This window comes from Macrotis lagotis, chromosome X (genome assembly GCF_037893015.1).
Source record: "Macrotis lagotis isolate mMagLag1 chromosome X, bilby.v1.9.chrom.fasta, whole genome shotgun sequence".
In the NCBI taxonomy this organism is placed as follows: Eukaryota; Metazoa; Chordata; class Mammalia; order Peramelemorphia; family Peramelidae; genus Macrotis; species Macrotis lagotis.
In genome coordinates this window covers 236,283,559-236,302,622 of record NC_133666.1, presented here as the reverse complement: position 1 = coordinate 236,302,622, position 19,064 = coordinate 236,283,559, and the positions used below count along the sequence as shown (strand labels likewise).

Genomic DNA, 19,064 nt, shown 5'->3' with positions numbered 1-19,064 from the left:
CTGACATAGTGGATATAAGACTGGTTTGAGAGTCAGGAGGTTCTAAGTTCAAATACTGTCTCAGATAATAATGGCAATTTGACCCTGGGTAATTAATCATTTAATATCTCAGAGCCTGAGACAACTCTCTTAGGATTGATTTTTATGACAGTTCTAGTTCTACATTGGTAGAGGAAGTTTTCTCACCTAGCAATTCTTATATCAATGAAATCGCAAGTTGGGAACAAAGCTTATTTTTTCTTTTCTTAAATTATTTAATGAAAATGTAATTATAGTCTCAATATTAATTTGGTTTTATTAAATGCTTTTCTCAGACAATCAGCACATTTTTGTTATTTTGTATATTAAATTAAAGTAGACATTAGAAAACAGAATTTTGTTAGCTGCTTTTTAAATTTATCTCAAAACAACAAATATACACAAAAAAGTACACTTCACATGTGTATGTTCAACCTTTTTTCAGTCACATCCAAATCTTCATGACCATAGTTAGAATTTTCTTGGCAAAGGTAGTGGGATAGTTTGACATTTCCTTTTCCAGCTCTTTTTGCAATTGAGGAAACCAGGTCACAAGTTTAAGTGATTTACTCAGATTACATAGCTAGTAAGTATCTGAGGTTGAAATTAAATTCAGGAAGATGACTCTTCTTTTTTCCACACCCAGTGCTCTATCCACTGTGCCACCTAGCTGCCATATACATATCCATACATTATATAGTTACACACATAAAAATCACTGCTACTTTTTTTAGTGATTTTATTTTATTTTTTATTTTTTAGAAAGATTTTATTTGTTTTGAGTTTTACAATCCCCCCCCCCCAATCTTGCTTCCCTCCCCACATCCCCCGCAGAAGGCAGTCTGTTATTCTTCACATTGTTTCCATGGTATACATTGCTCTAAGTTGAATGTGATGAGCAAGAAATCATATCCCTAAGGAAGAAAAATAAAATATAAGAGATACTGCTACTTTTAAAAACTAAGTTTACTAATCTGCTCTGCAAACATTAGATTCTGGTTTTTAATCCACTCTGATATTCACTTACATTTTATGGGAGAGTTCATCCCCTTCACATTCAAAGTTATAATTACTAACTCTTTATTGCCCTCTATGCTATCTTCCCTCTATACTTTTCCCCCTTTTCATTTTATCTATATTCCCCAGTATCTTGTTTCTGAATATATACCACCTTCAGTTTGCCCCTTTATCCAACCCCTCCCCTTTCCCTTTGCCTCTTCTTCCTTCCCTTTATTCTGTTAGTTCCTCTTTTCCTTCCCCCTCCCCTCCCCCTTTACCCTTTTAATACTTGAAAAGTAAGATAAGTTTCTTGACTTAACTGAGTTAACTTTAAGCCAAATCTGCTGAGAGTACGATTATGGTGGTTCTCATCTCCTCTCTTCTTCCCCTCTATAACAATAGGTCCTTTGTACCTCTTTATGTAATATGATTTACCTCATTCAATATCCTCCATCCTCGTCTCTTTACTGTCCCCCTTGTTTAGGAAGTATTGTTTTTAAATCATTCAATCAGAGTCACAGTTAAGTCATGAATGTCCATTATTTCTGGTTAAGTACATTCTCTCTAATGGAGTTACAATTCTTGAGAGTTATGAGACTTTCTCATACATAGGGATATAGTCAGTTTTATGTTATTGATAGCAATTTTTTTTCTTTCTTTACCCTTTTTAAAAAACCTTTTCATGTGTCTCTTGGGTCTCTTGGGTCTCCCATTTGAAGTCAAAATTTTCTATTTAGCTTTGGTCTTTTCATCAGGAAAAGATGGAAGTCTCCTATTTCATTAAATGCCCCCCCCCCCCCGGGAAAAGAAGGCTTAACTTTGCTGGATAGTGAATTCTTGGCTGCATTCCAAGCTCCCTTGCTTTTCTGAATATCGAATTCCAGGTCCTTCAATCCTTTAATGTTGGTGCAACCAGGTCTTATGCTTACTGTGGTTCCTTCTGGAATTTGGCCACAATATTCCTTGATGTTTTTATTTTTGGATCCCTTTCCAGTGGGGATCAATGTGTTCTTTCAGTAATTATTTTGCCCTCTGTTTCCATGATGTCAGGGCAATTTTCCATCACTAAATCTTGTAATGTTAAGTCCAGGCTTTTTTTTTTCCTCTTCAATATTTTCAGGGAGCCCAACAATTCTTAAGTTGTCTCTTCTAGATCTATTCTTGAGATCAGTGGTTTTGCTGGTTAGATATTTTACCTTTTCTTCTGTTTTTTCTATTTTTTGGTTTTGTTTATCAGATTCTTGTTGTTTCATGAAGTCCTTAGTTTCCATAAGCTCCATTCTTTTTTTAGAGAAGAATTTTCTTAATTTATCTTTTCACAGCTCCTTTTCCTATTGGTCAATTCCATTTTTGAAGGAGTTTTTCCATTTGTCCAGTTGAAGTTTTGAGAGAATTATTTTCTTTTTGCATTTGTCCAAATGTATTTTCCAAGGATTTGTTTTCTTGTTGCAAGGTGTTAATCTTCTCTTGGGTTTCTTTTCCCAAATTTTCCAATTGATTTTTAATCTCCTTTCTGATTTCTTCAAAGAAGTTTTTCTGGGCTGGAGACCAAATCATATTCTTCTCAGAAGTTCTGAATCTCTCTGAGTTAGGGTCTTTATTTTCTAGTAGTTTTCTATGGACACCCCTCCCCTTCTGCTGGCCTTTCTTCATTTTTGTAAGTTCTTGTGTTGGGGGTGGGATTGGTTCACAGAGCTTTGGTGTTGAGATCACTAGAGGCTTTACTCACTGGGTTTAATAACTCCCAAGTGGGCCAGTCAGTAGGTGTGCTATTTACTTTTTCTGAAGTGTTTGTGACCTTGATTTGAAGCCCTCTCCTTAGGGCTGGAGGGGGTGGGTGGCCCTGCCCAGTATTTTTATTCTTGAACAATGTGGTCTGTGCCCCAGGGAAAGGTATTTAATCTCCCTGTTCAATTGAGGGATTTCTGCTGCCCACCCCTGACCCCTGTTACTGTGTGTTTTTTCTGGGAAGAGAACTCCACTGAAATGAAAGTATGGATTCTGCAGTCCTCCAGACTATCAAAGTCCAGCGGAGTCCAGCTGCTCTCTGCAACTCTCTGCCCCAGAACTTGCCCTCCAGCCCTGCTGGAGTGCCCCAGACAGCTGCTCTGACAGCCAAAGCCTCCGTGGCCTAGTTGGCTCTCAGACCATGGCTCCCACAATCAATCCTCCATGGCTGATCTTAGGTTAGACCAGCTCTCACCCCACCCCTGCTGGCTCTCTGCTCTCTGCCCCTGGCTTACCCACGATCCCTGGAGACAGACCTTGTTTGTAAATGTTTTTCTCCTAGCTTCCTTTTCTGGGTTTTTGTCGATCAAATTTCTGTTAAGAGGTTTGTTTCATATTATATATGAGGAAAGACCAGGAGATCTTAGCACAGTTCCTGTCTTCTCTCCACCATCTTGACTGGAAGTCAGCCCAAACATTAGATTCTTAGCAAATATTGGTTTGCATTGAATTTCATACCTAAATACTTTAATTGCTATTTCTGCTTTCTCTTTAAATATATTATAATCCTTGACCTATTTTAAAACAATGATTATTTGGTATTGTTTGATTTAATACTTGATAATAGAGTTGACATAAAGTGTCATTCCTTTTTTTTGAATAGCTGTTTAAAATTCATGAAAATATATTTTCTCTGAAAATTTGTTATTTGAACATTTACTTAAGTGAATAACAACTTCCTGTTGAAATTAAATGATGAACTGGGTAGACAAAAAGGTAAAAGAGTTCCTTTTTCATCTTAACATTATTATCATAAATTGCGTGTGTGTGTGTGTGTATACATATACGTATAGATGTATGTATATTTCATTGTACATATATATTTCATTCATTTAATTGTCGGTAAATATAGCATTTTTATCATTGATTTTAGATTTTTAAAAAATAGATACATGGTTGCCAGGTGTCAGACTGAGATGACTAATTTTGATTTCTACAAAGTCTTGATTTTCTCAGCTGTTTTGCACTTGCCACATTAAAGATAAAAATGAGAATTTAACTTGCTTTAAGACAAACTCCTTTTATATCCTTAACAAAATATATCACAGGTTTTATTGTAGAATCACATTATAACTTTGCTGGAGGTTTTATTCTTAATACAAGTTTCTCATAGATGTCTTTGTTTAAATGTATTTAAAATTATTGAGTTTCTAGAAAAATTAATGAAGAACAGATGGATACTTCCACCTTAGGATGATTGCATTGTGTGCAAAGGACTTTCATCACATCCCTCATGATGATTGTGTTAGCTGCTCATGTGGTGGACATCTGTGGCTTTTTGGCAAGAATCTTTGCTGCTGTGTTGGAGTCTCTCAGGTCTGATACCAGACCCTTTTTTACTGTCGTTGATTTTTAAGAAATTGTGTGACTTAGCTAAAAAGGAATAATTATGTGGTTCAGAAAAAAAGATATTCAAATGAAATTCTCTTTCTCTTTTCCCTTTCCCCTTTCTCTTTCTTTTTACTTTCCCCTTTCTTCCTCTCTTCCTCCTCTTCCTCTTCCCCTTCTCTTCTCCCTCCATTTCCCCTTCCTCTCTCCTTTCTTCCTCTATTATCCCTTTCTCTCCCTTGCCCTCTTCTTTCTCTTATACTATATTCCTTTTTCTTAGTTCTCTTTCATGGTTTCTTCTCCTTGGTCCTCTTACACTGTGTCCAGTGAGTTTGCTAGATGTTATTTGAACCCATTGATTGGATTTGTTATTTTCAGAGAATCTGGTTTTACTCTTGAATCTGATTCAGTGGGCAAAATTGTATAATTTTCATTTCTATTAACCATGGAAAATTCAAATACAGAAAACTGTCATGATTCATAGTAGTTGGATGGGTGGGGGGACTGAATACAAAAAAGCAAATTACATCTAATATAGACTATATAAAATTTGGAAAGTAGTTCAGTGATTTAAAATATGTAAAGCAGCTCAAACTAATAAGTTCCTGCTTTAGAGAAGAGATAAAAAAAAACATTTCTACTTGCTCAGCACTTTTCCATTCTTACACTTTTTCATTTTATAAATGTTGCAGGTTGGTAGAAAATAGTTTGTCCTCATCATTTTTTAATAAATATTTTATTGATATTTTAAAGTATTGTACATAATCCCTTTGCAGTCTACACTATACCATCAACTTACACTGGCTTTGAAATTATTGTAATTTTAATTACTCAACAAACTCCCATGAATGAATTTCAGAGCTTTATATTGTTTCCTAATGGAAATTTTATCCAAAAGCATTTAGAAAGAATAACAATTTATTTATGTAGTACATATATACATTTATATATCTCCAAAAGTTATCAATGTAATTGTGTAGTAATTACCTCATAGAAACCCTGTGAGTTAGAGAGCAAGTGATGTCCCATTTTTTTAAGACACGGATCCCAATTTGGATTACTTAAATGTTGAGTTGGTGGGAGTAATTGAAACAAATCACTTTCTGTTCTGGTTTATTTCCTGCCCGATTAAATGAAGTTGTTCTGAAGCTAGAACATCTCTTAGTTTAATTTTGTGATTCATATTAAAAGTCAGGTCTACATGGGGTTCAAAAATAACTCATTGATTTATTAAAAGTAATGTGGAAAGCTAATTAAGCATTAGACATTTTAAAAAATGAATATTTAATTCTGACTTAGTTTCTCCAGATATTAATTTTTATATTTATATAATAGATACAATATTGATATATTATTATAATACTGTTCTATTTATAATAACTCTTAAGAACTAATCCTGGCCTGTGCGTTCTGTTGCCGGCAAGGGAAGAGGGGTGGCCAGGCTGCGCCGCCCGGACACCGTGCTGGTCGCCGGCACCATGAAGATCTGGACATCGGAGCACGTCTTTGACCACCCATGGGAACAGTTACAACAGCTGCTATGCAGAAATATCCAAATCCTATGAATCCAAGTGTCATTGGAGTTGATATGTTAGATAGACGTATAGATCCCACTGGGAAATTGCATAGCCATAGACTTCTCAGCACGGAATGGGGCATGCCTTCTATTGTAAAGTTGCTTATCGGGGCAGCAAGAACCAAAACATTTGTGCAAGAACATTCTGTAGTTGATCCTGTAGAGAAAACAATGGAACTTAAATCCACTAATATTTCATTTACTAATATGGTTTCGGTAGATGAGAGACTTATATATAAACCACATCCTCAAGAACCAGGAAAGACCATTTTGACTCAAGAAGCCATAATCACTGTGAAAGGAGTGAGCCTTAGTAGTTATCTAGAAGGACTGATGGAAAGTACAATATCATCTAATGCTAACAAAGGCCATGAAGCAATGGAGTGGGTAATGAACAAATTAAATGCTGAGATTGAAGAGTTGACTGCTTCAGCAAGAGGAAGCATGAGGACACCTATGGCCGCGGCAGTATTTGTAGAGAAATGATAATGGCTATTTATATGGAACTTTAATAGGTCCACCAGGGTCTCTCCAGGCTGGTAATATATTTATTTGTATTTGGTATTTAAGAGACAGGTCTGTTATATTAGGTAGGTATTCAATTAACTTGGAGAAAGGCTGTAACTTTTCATGGGAAAGTGGGGAAGGTACAGGGCTTCCCAACTTATGGGATCAACTGGAATTAACATTACCTGAAAATACCATGCAATATCAAGTTTCAAATATTTGAAGATTTAAGGATATTTCAAATGGATACCTACACCAGCATGTTGAATCTCCATATGATTGAATTTTATAGTATTTAATTCATGAGACTCTACCTACTTTTGGACCAACTCTAAACTGAAGCAGAATTAACCTTTTTTAGCATGATTGCTCAAGCAGTTTTCATGTTGTAATAACTGATTTTGGAAATAAGGAAAGTATATTACTTGGATTACAAATGCAAGCCTTTAATTTGTACAAAAGTAATGAGCTTTGAAAAACTATGGCATTCTGAATTGGTACTTAAATGATATCACTATCATTAAAGTGATATAACTTCCAATGTGAACCTGATTGCATTATATTATAGAGTACTGTATTGATTTGCCAAAATTTTGTGATAAAATTCAGACACGGTCTATCTTGATTTTGCATTTGCAGAAATGTTTTTGATTTAGTTTACTGGATTGTGAGCATGCAATGTTCACTTTGAAATTTGAAGAGGAACCAAAATAAAAAAAGAAAGTTATTACCTGAATTTAAGAACATCATAAAATTTAAACCAACAACTATTTGCATCTTTTAAGCATTTTGCATAATGTTTAATTAACTTATACAAAAATTGCCATGTGACTGAATCATGTGTCAATAATTACTGTAGCATGATACGTCAAATTATTTAACTGTAATATAGTTAATTGCATCTTTTTTATTCCAGTAATTGACCACAAACAAGTCTTTTTTTTTTTTACAACGTATATATCCCTGGATCATTTGATGTAATCTCCAGTCTGATTTGAAATATAAATTCTAGGTCCTTAGCTCTCTTTATAATCCTTGTGCCACTTGCCAAAAGAAGGAACTTAGCCACAGCTAACCACTAAGAAAATTGCACTGAAGTTTTTATTTGTGGCATTCCTTAATTTTGGTACCAGAGGGCCAACTGAAGTAGTGAAAAATTATTCCATAAAATGTTCTATTTTGTTTAATATTTTAAAGCAGATAATTGTTAACTGCTTAACAGTATTTTATGATTCTTGTAATTATTTATATAATACTGAAGTTGCATATGGAGTATTTTAAAAGGCAGTCAGATTTTGCCTTTAACTATGTTTAACATAAGTTGGAACTTCTGTAAGGTTTCCTACATTGTAAAGGTTTCCTATAGAAAAAAAAAACTAGTGTGTTTGTACATAAGCCACACAAATATGTTTACCAAACTATTTAAAAAATGAGTATTTTTTTCTATTTAAAATATTGTTTAGCTTGAGACTTTGTTGGTACATTTGTAAAAACAATTCTCAGATCCATTACGGTTTGTGATTATTTTTTTTGTAACAGGAGATTGTTTTTACAATTGAAATGATATTTCAGCTAAACAAAATATAGTAAATGTTAGTACTTGATAAAAGTTGGCTGTGTATAATTTCTGTAAGTACTTGTTCAGAAAAAGGTGTAATGTTCTAAGGATAAAATATTTCTAAACAAAAGAAAAAGAAAAAGAACTAATCCTGATCCCTAAGCAATTATAAAAGGAAAAGAAATTTAGGAAAAGAAATAATGTTTATATAAAGTGAAATAATATCTACTATATAAGAATTATTTTAGGGTTTTAGATAAGCATGGATGAATGAAAAGTTAATTAGTATATATAGTATATATAATTTATTTCCGAGGGCTCTTTTAAAATTTCTTTAAAAATGGAAAATTGGGTTAAAATTAGGAAACAAGGGGTGGCTAGGTGGCGTAGTGGATAAAGCACTGGCCCTGAAGTCAGGAATACCTGGATTCAAATCCGATCTCAGACACTTAATAATTACCTAGCTGTGTGGCCTTGGGCAAGCCACTTAACCCCGTTTGCCTTGCAAAAATAAAAAAACCTAAAAAATTAGGAAACAAAAGACTGCTTAATTAATTCTTATAGAATGAGGGTAACACTTCAATATAGCATAAGAGACCAGAAAAGCGGTAGATGAAAAACAAATATAAGGAGAGGCAATTCGGGAGACTAGTCTTGAAAATCTCAGTCTGTTGTTTGGATGGCCCTTGTCAGAAACTGTGTTATGGATAAAATAAAGAATATTTTTTACCTTTCCTTGTAAAAATCCATAGCATATCCACATTGGGATACTATATAGTACTCTAGTAATAACTTAACATCAAGAAATATTGCCTAGGGATTGTTAAGTATTACTTATGAGGATAGTCAAAAATATAAAAACTTTCATATTGAAGCAGAATAGAGCTATGGAATCATGGAGTCTGTAATTGAGAATAGATGAATGAATATCAGAGTTGGGAAGGATCTTAGAAGATATTTAACTAAACATTTACAGAATGTACTAAGTGTACTTATAGCTTCTATTTCAAGTATCCTGTTGGGATGTGGGGTGATCATAAAATCATAAGTTGAATGGAGGGAAACTCTCAGGTCTTCTTATCCAACCCCCACCATTTTAGGAAACTGAAGCATTGACAGCTAAAATGACTTGTCCAACATCATGCAGGTAATGTGTCAAAGGCAAGATTTAAACCCACTGTGTACAAAACCCACACTCTTTTCATTGTGCCATGCTACTTCTCTTAATCTAATATGTCCTAGGCTATCCCTTGGACAGCTATAATTGTTATGACATTTTTTCTTAATCAGTTCAAAATCTGGTTCTTGGCAACTTCCACCAGCTGTCCCAATTACTTGCCAAGAACAAGTTTAATCATTTCTCCATATAACAATTCTTTAAATATTTGAAGATATGCATCTTCAAATAAATTCTCTCGTTTCTAGTAAAACTCATGGCTGCCATGTTCTAGATAACCTATCACTCTGGTTACTTTCTTTTGGACATGTGCTAGTTTCTCAATGCCTTCCTAAAATGCGATTCCTTTCATATTGTCTGACTTTAAGAATATTGTCTGACACAGGTAGAATATAAAGCTGAACTAACAACCCCCACATTCTAGACATTGAGTTTCTTCAGATTTAGTCCAAATGTACAGTAACTTTACTATTTTGTCACCATAGCTGACTTTATTTCAAACAAACTGAATAAGATTTTCCTGTGAATATCTCTTTTCTTTTGTACTTGTCATGATTTTTTTTAAATGCAAGGATATGCTTTTATATTTATCCCAGTTTCTTCTGATTTTACCTAATTCAGACTTGTTCTAATATATCAGGAACAGTTTCCGTTTTTATTCTTTCAACCAACACTGTGACATCTGCAAATTTGAAAGCATGTCACCTGTACCTTCATAAATGATATGTCACTGAGGAAAATGTTGAACAGTGCAGGACAAAGACTAATCCCTAGTTTACCTTACTAGAGATTTCCAAGTTTATATTTTACTATGGATGACTGTACTTTGTGTCTAATTATTAAAGCAGTTATGAAGTTATTCAGTTATATTGTTATTTCCCTCACATGTTAACCTACAAGGATAAAGTAAAAAAACAACTTTTCTGAAAGCTAAGCTTACTGAGTTTTATATTCTTTCTAGTATCAATATGAAAATTCTTTCCAAAAAGGAAATAAAGTTGTCTGCTAGGACCTATTCTTTATGCTATGCTGCCTCTTTGGGATTAATTAGACTTACATTCCAAAATCTCAAATTTCTAGAATTTTGCAGGAATTGATGTCAAGTTTACTAGATTATAATTTGCCACCTTCACCTTATTCCCTCTTGGTCAAGATAGGTACATTAATTGACTTTGATTAAAATTTTTAATTATTCTAACTAATTTTGAAAAGCAATTTGAAATAGTGTAAAAAAAATCCTTAAACTGTACATGCAATTTGACCTAGTAATTTCACTACTGAGTGCATTCTTCATAGGGATTGATGACAGAAAGAAATCTGCACCAAAAATATTTACAAGCAGCACTTTTAAGTTAATAAATAATCATAGTCAAAGTGAGTACTAATTGGAGAATAACTGAACAACTTGTGGTTTATGAACATAATGGAATATTATTATGAAGTAAGAAATGGATGAATATGAGAAATTCAGAGAAATTTTGGATAATTTTAAGAACTGATGCAGAATGAAGAAAACAGCCAGGAGAACTATGTGTGCAATATCTATAATAATGTAGAGAAAAGTAACATTAAAGAAAAACTCTTTAATTGCAACCTTGGTCCCAGAGAATCACAGTTTTGGAATTTCTTTGCATCTTTGGAGAGAGTTTGGGAATTTGCTTGACTTTGGTTTTGCTTAACTGTCCTTTTATTGTTACAAAAGAAATTCATGGTGTGTGTGTGTGTGTGTGTGTGTGTGTGTGTGCGCGCGCACGCGCATTTTATATTCATTAGGAAATAACTATGGTGTACAAAACAAAAGGCATCAATGAAAATTTTTAGAAGGATTAGAGGTGGTTAGTAAATGTTTTTTGTTTTGGATTGAATCAAGTAGTAACTCTTAAGATTTGATCTTCCTTGGCTTAGAATCAGAAAACCCACATTTTCTTTGCTATTTAAAAATCTAGGCATAGAGGAAAACAAACCAGTCTATATTAAGAAAAATCAATGAACTTTGTCTAGTGTGCTTTTGGCCTGATGTAATTAGATTTATTTGTACTGAACCCTCTTCTTGTCCTGAAATAGACCCAGAGGCCCTTTAAAAATGTATTATTTGGGGTTGATAATGCTACTGCTTCTTTTTAAAGATCAACTTCTTTTTTGGAGTATGATCCAGTGTGAGAAATTAAACGGTTTTCATTTTTAAAATTTTTATCTCTTCCCTTTTTCCCTACTAAGTCACTTTCTTTTGTATATTGCCTTTTATAAATGGGAAGTTAAAGGCTTAATTTCTTAGTATTGGTACATTAATGTATTTTCTTCCAATATTGATACTTTCTTTTTTAAAATTAAGCACTATAAGCATATTTTTTGGTCAAATCAAAACAGAAATATTTTTCTTTTTTTCAAAGTGTTATACCATTTGAATGAAATATCAGTTATACATTATGTTTATATCTGAAGACTAATTTAATTTTTTGTTGCTAATTTTCTTACATATTTTTCTGATAACTTTAATAGCAATGACTTCTGCAAAATATAAATGTCTTCCCTAATTAAAAGAAATTTTTTTTATTTTATGCTTAATTAAGTGAAAGGAAACTAAAAGTTAACAGAATGAAGCAAAATGTATAGTCCTACTCCTTGACAAAATAGGAGGAACAAAATTGACACATTATGTCATGGACTTTTTTTCTGTCTCCAGGGAAAGAGAAAGACTAGGTTAAACTGAGCTGTACATTCTTTTATTAAGCCAAAACAGCTGGAGTTTGACATTTTCTGTTCTCTAAAGAAGAATATTGGCTAAATTTCATATTGGATACTACTAGTCTTTTACGCATTTGGTCTCTTGTGTTCTCTTTGGCCTTGAATCATTAGTTAATGTGTAATATGAATCTAAGAAAATAATTCACTACTTATTCACCATGTAATATTTAAAATAAACAGGCTGTGTATTACTGTGGAAACCAGACAGTAAATATCACTTTAAAATAAATGATTTCAAATGATTGACTGAATACCAGCTGCAGTGTAGTATGAACAAGCAGCATAAGTAATGTTTTTCACAAGATTTTCTTCACTATGATTATTTGAAAGCCACCCCAAATGCTTATATGCTAATATTTGAAAAAACTTGTATGAAGGTTGGGCATGCATGCCTTCCTCCACTCTGCATTTTACAATATTTCCTTCACAGTTCTACTCCAATGTTACTTCCAGTGTGATACTTTCCTGATTTCCCTCATTTGCGTGTGTTCTTTCACACTCATTACCTCATATTCAATTACCTAGTGTTTAACTAAGTTGTATTTATTTTGTATTTATTCTTTATTGGTTTATTCTGTATTTAGTCAATCAGTAAGCTTTATTAACCTCCCACTTTGCTCAATGCTAGGGTTACAAAGAAAGGCAAAAGATATCTTTGTCCTCAAGGACCTTTTAGTCTAATAACAGAGAAAACATGTAAACAACTATGTACAAACAAGATATATATGTGTGTGTGTGTGTGTGTGTGTGTGTGTGTGTATACACACACACATATACACACATACTTGTATACTTACAGGATTAATTGGAAAAATCAACAAAGGGAAGGCACCGGTATTGAGACATCAAAGAGGAATTCAGAAAGACTTCTTAATTAAAAGTACTGTTTTAGCTGGGACTTAAAGGAAGATATGAGGAGAGACAGAATTCCAGGCATATGACAATAATAAAGAGATTAAGTGTTTTAATAAATTGATATGAGGGAGGTCTAATAGATACAATTCTCTATAAAAACTACTCTGAATTCCTTTCTTTATTAGACACAAACAGTAAGATGAAGCTAAGAGACTCATTTGTTAATCAAGGCAGTTTCTGGAACAATTGCCCTTTCATCAGATGACTACTGGCCCTCTCTTGGCTACCAACTTCTAAGCCATAAGAAATAGTATTATGGGAGGCAATCATAGCTATTGAATTAGGAATAATCTAGAAGTTATTTAAATCAAATCATCTCATTTTTACACATGAGGAAACTGAGACTCAGATAGGTTAAGTTACTGACAAAAGATCACATAGGTTCCAAATTGCAAAATTAAGGTAGAAATCCATTTTACCTGACTACAAATCTTGCTCTCTACCCTCTGAATTCCAATTTAGAATCCACCCCCCCCTTCCCATAGAGAGTACTATCAATTATAGTAAATGTACATAGCCACAAAATGAAACTATTTGTGTTATGTACTGAGAAAAACATGCATTTGTGAACTAATCTAAGAATGTAACAATTGTTTATAATATTGTTCTTCAGAGGAAACTCAATGAAAATATAAAATACATTACTGGTTGTGAGGTATACAAACAAACTTGCAAACTTTAAAGCACTTACACTTATATAGTCTAGCCATCTCCACCATCTCCTTCAAGGTCAGATGCTATCTCCTTTCCTAAATTTCACCAATATAAGTGACCTCTTCCTTCCTCCTAAGTCTAGTGGTTAATTCTTAATATTGCTGTGTCTGCTGTCTATCTATGTAGCCACACCTACAATATTATCTGTATGTATATCATATATATATGTACATGTTGTGTCCTCCAATAGAATATCAGTATTTGATAACCATGGTTATTGGAATTTTTATCCTGAATTTACTCAATATATATTTTGTTGTTACTTAGGTATATACATTTTGTTTTCCAGGATAGAACATAAGCTTATTGAAAACCTGGTTTATGTTTCTTGACATTTTATCCTCAATACTTGACATAGCATATGTTCTTTGATTGACTGTTCTTGAATTTTGAATAGTTGGCTATATAACAGAAATTCAGTCATCCATTTTGGTGGTTGATTGAGTTTGTATTGTTGGACAGATGTGGTATATTAGAATCATATTTGAAGTCATATAAGCCAGGCTAAAATTTGCCACTACCCTGTATAATCTTTTACAAGTCACACAGACTCCCTTAGTCTTAGTTTCTTCATCAAATGAAATAATAATTATAAAGCTCTTAGTGACTAACATGTGATATGTGCTATATAAATGTTAGTTATTATTATTATTATCTTTAAAATGAGAATAACAACAATAATGCCACCAAAAATAAATATCTCTACAAAGAGCATGTGAAACAGATCCAGGAGTGGAATCCAGAGACCTCTATAGCAACATCCACATCAACATGAACTCTGTTAATAGGTTGACAAAGGAGTATTGAACATATGGCTACGTCAGAGGTTGATTTAAAAAAGGGGAGGGATTTATGATGGATATCCAAAGTAAGGGAAATGCCAGTGTCAGAAATTACAAGAGTCAAGACATTAAATTGAATGAAGCTTATGCTAGGAACAGTAGCTTCATTGGATGTTCCAAATATTTAGCACATAGGAAAATTCCTTGTGGGCAATTAAGTGTTGCAATGGATAGAGCACTGGGCCTGAAAACAAGATCTGCATTCAGATATGGCCCTATCATATCACTTTACTCTGCCTCAGTTTTTCTATCAGTAAAGTAAGTTGGAGAAGGAAATGGCAAACCTCCAGTGTCTTTGCCATGAAAACCCCAAATAGGGTCATGAAGAATCAGACAGGCCTGAAATGACTCAACAAAAATAACAAATGGAATACCTATCAAGATGTGACTCAGTGCCTAGAATTAAACTTCATAACCTTGCCTTTTTTTGTAACTGAATAGCCCATTTTAAAAACAGGGATTTCAAAATATCTTTAAAAATCCAACAAATAAACTACATCAGAACTGAAGCATTGTTATTGATAAAATTATTGTATATGATTACCTGGATTTAAAACTTGAGAATGATATTTCTATTAGGTACTGTTACACTGGATGTTCATACTATTCAAGTTTTATGGGAAGAAAAGTTTTCAAAATATAAATCAAAGCCATGTGATAATTGACAGAATCCCAGTTGAATATTCTGACTCTGGAGTTACCAAACAATGAACCTAAAGAATGAGATTAGTTTTTATACCAAATTCTTTAATTCAGTTATAAGAAAAGAAAACAACAACAAACACTTGTTTAATAGTCTTTCAAACATTAGATATAAAGGAATGTTAGCAGGAAATTGCCTTTGAACCCTGTTTCTATCCATGTACCATAAAGAGAAAAGATAAAGTTACAAGAACAACAGACAACAACCTATCCCCCCTAATATACACAGTTGTTGTGAGGATCAAGTGAGCCATGGAAAATAAAGCATTTTAAAGCTTTAAAATAAGATATGAAAAATAAGATATACAAAAATAAAGAATCAATTCCAATGATGATAAATTCAAAGTCTCTAAAAATGTATCCATTATCATCTTCTTTTTTGATAATTAGACCCCCATTAAAGCTCAGGAATTACCTGTTTTCCCAGCTGGTTAAATGACTTTGACACAATGAAAGTTATTAAATCTTGTAAATTAGACAAGTAAGGTAATATTGCTTTGAATTGATGCAAAGTGAGGGAAGCAGAACCAGGGAAATAATAGTCACAATAACAATAATGCTAGAAATGTAAATAAAAATAAGACACTCAAAACTCAACATTGTGATTCTAATGAGTAAACTTGGCCTCAGGGAAGAGAAATGAGAAGATACTTTGTCTTGCTTCTTTGTAAAGGAGGGAGAACATGATTGTGGAACCCTACAGATTTTCTTGGACTTTTTCTGTAATAGCTTTAATGAATTGTTTTTTTTTCCCCTTTATCTTCATTCTTTATTATAAGAAATGGCTCTTGGAGAGATAAGGAATGCATTGGGACAATAGGTGATATTAAAATGTTAATAAATTTTTTTTTAGTTTTTTTGTTTTTTGCAAGGCAAATGGGGTTAAGTGGCTTGCCCAAGGCCACACAGCTAGGTAATTATTAAGTGCCTGAGGTCACATTTGAACCAGGTACTCCTGACTCCAGGGCTGTCACTAGCTGCTCCTAATAAAATTTGTTTAAAAAATTTGTTTTAAAAAATATTGCTTAGCTTTCCTTATATTTTTTATAATAGAAAGTAAATGTCAAAATGACAGATTATTTCTGCCTAATATCTTACCAGAGGAAAATCACATGTGAAAAATTAATAAAATCTTTTTTTCTAATGATAATTTGTATATATTTTCATTGTTGAGCTGTTGGTTAGAATTCAGTAAAACTGAAGTTGCTATAGAAGAAAGTTCAGCATACTTTGTTCCATGAAACAGACTGTACTTAGATACCCTTAGATATTAAACCTTAGATACCCATTTAATATGTTCACTTGAATTAGAGTATGGAGTATGTAATATGAGCAAAGCAAAATGTTTATCCACTTATTAAATATCTATTATGAGTAAACCAAGACACTGGGTACATATAGATAAAAACAATATAGACTCTGACCTTAGGGAACTTACAGTTTGTTGGGAGTTATCTAGCATGTTTACTGATAAGTTCAATTTGACTTTAGAATATGATAAATACAAAAGAAAAGTTCAAGCAATATACTATGAGAAATTGGAGGGGAGAAAGATCATTTACAGTTGAAGTAATTAGTCAAGGTTTTCTGGAAAAATAGAACATCTCATCTGAACCTTGAAGACAAATATTTCAATAAGTAGGAATGTAGAAAATTATTATGTATTTGATATTCAGAATTCTTTGTACAGATACACTGAACTGGACCAGGGCAGGACAGTTTCTTCTTTTTCTTTTTTAACTTAAATACAAAAGAAAAAAAAAGAAAAAAACAATGCCATATGTGCAGCAGAACATAAGAGGATTCAAAACATAAAGCAATAGATTTCCATTTCAATAAATATTGCACATTTTGTTCAGAATTGTCAATCTATTCTCTGCTTCTTTGTAGGTTTTTTGTTCCCTGCTGTGCATTATTTTAGTATTTCCTCTTTTCCCCACTCCCCAAAAGACTTCAATTCAAAATGAATATATACATGCAAATATATATTTATATATGCATGCCCACACGTATATGCACACACGTACACTTATACACATCTGCACATATAAACACATATATTTTATATCTATGTACATATCTACGTATATATACACATACAAATACATATTCATAGATATCTATAATCATACATATACATTGTGGACATATATGTAAAATCATACCATGATTATTTCCACTTATCTTCTTTTTCTCTGAAAGTGGGTAGCATTTTCCTTTATATGTTCAAGTCTGCCCATGTTTTTAGCTAGACAGGTTTAAGAAATAAATAGCCTTGTTGCCTGGAATATAGAGTGATGTGAAATAAGGCTGAAAAAGTAGATTGGAGCAAGATTATCAATGACCTTTTATTCTAGTCAGTCTAGGCAATTTTATTTTTCATTTAGGAGAATACAGCTTCATGGTACAGTAGCTATAGAGCTGGGAATAGAATGATTTAATGATTTAAATTCAAATCTTGATTCAGTCATCCAGTCAACCAATCAATAAATGTTTATTAAGGGCTTACTATGTGCCAGGCACTGTGCCCTTGGGCTAGCAACTTATATCTCTCAGGCTTACTGTGAATGATTTAGTAATACTGATCAACAAACATAATGATGCACCACAGTTCCAAAGGATTCATGATGAAAAATGCTATCGGTCCCTAGATAGGGATCTCATGGTGTAAGTGTAGACTGAAGCATTTTTTTCCTTTTCCTTTCTTTCTCTTGTTTGTTTTGTTTTTTAATTATGGCTAATGTGGAAATTTGTTTTCCTTGACATATTTGGGATGGGTTTTATATATCTTGCCTTCTCTGAGTGAGGGGATAGGACCTAGAACTAAAAATACATTTAAAAAGTTCTCTCAGCCTCAGTTTTTGACCTCTAAAGTTCTCTTCTAGCTCTAAATCTATATTCCTATGACACAATGTTTGAGCAGATTTTTGTGTAACTGGTCACAGAACATATGAGGCAACAGAATTTGGGAAAAAATAAAAGATCAAATTCTTTATTGGTACTCTGTGGGGGTGGGAGCAGGGGGAGAACAATTGAACAAAATCTAATTGGATCTGCCCCTGTTAATTAATGAGATAGGGCTAATCTTTCCTATCAAAGAAAGTATTACAAACTAATAGAGAGGATCCTTGCCCAGTTCTTACTATCTTGAATTTAAATCCCATATCCAAAGCTCTTTTTTTGATTCATCCATTCTTTCTGGAGAAGTTGGAAAGAAACAGAAACTAGACGCTGGTATATCCTTGATTTACTACCTCTTACAGAATATTTTCCTTAGGATGGTAAGTTTATAGCTAGAAGACAACTTAAAAGATCATTAAGTCAAATGCCTTTGTCTTTACAGCTGAGGACACTAGCTAAAAGAAAATGATTTAAATGCCCATGTTCATTTTGATGTCAACAGTGGGAATAGCATCAAAGCTTTCTAGTTCTAAGTCCAGTGATTTTCTACTGCCTAAAGTTGCTGAACTTCTGTTTCCTGCCATTTCCTTAATATTAGCCATAGCAAATGACTGAAAAGCTTTCTAATTGTTCTTAATTATCTGCTAACTAATATTTATGACCTTTTCCAATCACTATGGGCCATTATTATGGATTTTGAACTAACTGATACTTTAAAGGTATTTTTGAGAATGTTGAGTTTAGCTACAGAAGAATTCAGCTACTACAGATAGTTAATGAATTTTTCACTTAGTTTTCTGTACTTGGAATCAAGATGTAGCATCAAATATAAACAAGATCTTTGAACTACCTAAATTGGGAAGGAGGAAATAATATAGTATTTTACACACACACACACACATACACACTGATGTGAGCATTGGATTTGGAAGACACACAAGGGCAAGCTTTTTCTTTATATATTTCAGTTATGTTTTTCAGAGATTTATCCAGTAAACCATGACAGTCCAATATCCCCAAAAGTTTTTTTGCATAAAATGAGAACTTGTTATTAATGTTGGGGGGAAAAAAGCC

General features: G+C 33.1%; 1 protein-coding gene and 1 pseudogene across 8 annotated transcripts in view; both read left to right on the top strand.

The window, feature by feature from the left end:
• Positions 1–19,064, top strand: part of XRCC4 (X-ray repair cross complementing 4) — a 393,136-nt gene that overhangs the window by 123,165 nt on the left and 250,907 nt on the right. The window lies entirely within an intron of this gene.
• LOC141497077 (PRELI domain containing protein 3B pseudogene) lies at positions 3,559–11,444 on the top strand (annotated as a pseudogene).